The 2318-nt window shown below is 49.0% G+C and overlaps 1 pseudogene; it reads left to right on the top strand.

Annotated features, from left to right (window-relative positions):
- Positions 1–1927: 1927 nt before the first annotated feature.
- On the top strand, positions 1928–2036 carry LOC144589376 (U5 spliceosomal RNA; annotated as a pseudogene).
- The last annotated feature ends 282 nt before the right edge of the window (positions 2037–2318 follow it).

The following is a 2318-nucleotide window of genomic DNA, read 5'->3' on the forward strand; positions in this document are numbered from 1 at the left end:
GTTACATTATATCTATTCCTTTCTGCCAAAAAAAGAGCCCTCACCATGATTCTTGGGGGCATGCAGACACAGTGGTTTGGTGCATGCATGTGCACCTCCAAGAATCATGGTTGGGGGCTCTTTATTTACAAGCAAGAAATGGAGCAAAACTTGCTTCGCTTCTGTTACAGAAGATTTCGGCCAGTGTGTCATTAATACAGAATCAAATGAGCTACCCTTATATAATGAGTGAGCAACATTAATGAGCCAGTTTTTTTAGCAATTGAGTCATTTATGACAGAAATATAAGGCTACTTTCCAAGTTCTGTTATACATATCCTTCTGGACAGGAACATTATGTAAAAATTCATTTGCAGAGGACTGGGCTCTGCAAACATTATCTAGATATATATATATATATATATCATAGGCCAAGATCGGCATGCAGTTATGTCTGTATAATGCTAATGGCCTTAATACTTGGAGGACATTTGTTTCAAGTGAAGGAAATTCATCACCATATTACCTCTTGTTGCTGAGTCACACTGCTCAGTAAACAACAGATAAGGTCTAAATTACTCACTTTTTTTGTTACTAGCATTTCTAGCATTCATTATTCCTTACAGTCCTTGCCCAACATTTTCAATCAGCATTCCTAGCATTTAGTCAGCCCTCCACTCTATGCCTGATGTTGTTGAATGCCAGGTCTGTATCCAATAAGACCCAGGTGATTTATGACCTTTTCCTGGAGGAGGATGCAGACCTGGCCTGCATAACCGAAACATGGATTGGCGGAGAGGGGGGTCCCCCCCTAGCACTCATCTGTCCGCCCGGTTATGCTGTCCAACATCAGGGTTGACTGGAGGGTCGGGGGGAGTAGCCATTGTTTACAAATCCATCTTGGAGGTAGCTAGGCGCTCCTCGGTGGTAAAGCTGGGTCTTGAGGCTCTCCACGTGTCGATCGGGGCCAGGGATGGTATTGGGATCTTGCTGGGTTACCGTGCTCCCCGCAACCCAGCCATTTCCCTACCGGAGCTGGTGGACTTTGTCTCCGCGGCACTCCTGGGCTCCCTGAAGCTATTGGTTTTGGGGGACTTCAACGTGCATGCGGGGGCAGAGACCCCCAGGCCAGCTCTTGAGTTCCTGGAGACTATGGCCTTCTTAAACATGTCCCAACATGTCAACGGCCCTACACACGTGGGTGGCCACACTCTAGACCTGGTTTTTTCCACCAATGGGAGCGAGAGTGATCCGATGGTGACTGACCTCGAGTCGGTACCCTTGTCATGGTCGTATCACCACCTAATAAAATGCGCCCTCAAAATGGCCCTCCCCCTCGCAGGGAGCAGGGACCTATTGTTATGGTCCGCCCCCGAAGGCTATTGGATCCGACTGGCTTCCAAGAAGCCATGAGTGGGGTTACGACTGACCTGGCTGGCACTCCTGTCGAGGCTCTGGTTGACGGCTGGTCTGCCGCCGTGGCTAGGGCTGTAGACACGATTGCTCCAAAACACCCTCTCCGCCGCAGAGACCGCCCGGCGCCCTGGTTCAACCAGGATCTCCAGGCGCTGAAGCAGGTCAGGAGATGGTTAGAGTGCAAATGGAGAAAGGACCCAACAGATTGTAATTCTATAGCTGTCAAGGTCACTACTAACCTTTACCTAGCTAAGGTAAAGGCTGCCAGCCGAGCATATCTCGCTAACCGGATAAGCGAAGCGTCCAAACAGCAGGCGGAATTATTCCGTATAGTACGTGACCTATCCGGATTTGGTCTGAGTGATGGGCCTCCCCCTAGCTTTTCACCGGACCAATTTGCAGCATTTTTTAAATCAAAAGTGGAGGCCATCCACCGGGACCTTTCTCCTTTTTTGAATACAATGAGTTGAGCAGAGATGTCCAGCGCCCTGTCTTGCCTGGTGATTTTTGACTCCTTTCAGCCTGTTACGCCTGACACTGGTTTCTCTTCAGATCGTATAAATCTTTCGCCTTTTACTAAAGATTTCCGGCCACTGTAATAATTAATGGGTCTTTCCTTGAGGGCGGATTTCCTTCTGCCCTCAAGGAGACACTCATTAGGTCCATTAGAAAGAAACCAAGTTTGGCGGCGGACGAAATTGACAATTATAGGCCCATCGCCAATGTTTCTTTCTTAAGCAAGGTAGTCAAGAGGGTGGTGGCCCATCAGCTTCAGGCGCTCCTGGATGAAACAGATGCCTTGGATCCATTCCAGTCGGGCTTCAGGCCGCGCCATGGTACAGAAACGGCACTGGTCGCCCTGTATGATGACCTATTGAGGGAGGCTGATAGGGGCAAACTGTCTCTGTTGGTCCTCCTCGACA

The sequence above is a fragment of the Pogona vitticeps genome, chromosome 4, assembly GCF_051106095.1.
Source record: "Pogona vitticeps strain Pit_001003342236 chromosome 4, PviZW2.1, whole genome shotgun sequence".
NCBI classification, from domain to species: Eukaryota; Metazoa; Chordata; class Lepidosauria; order Squamata; family Agamidae; genus Pogona; species Pogona vitticeps.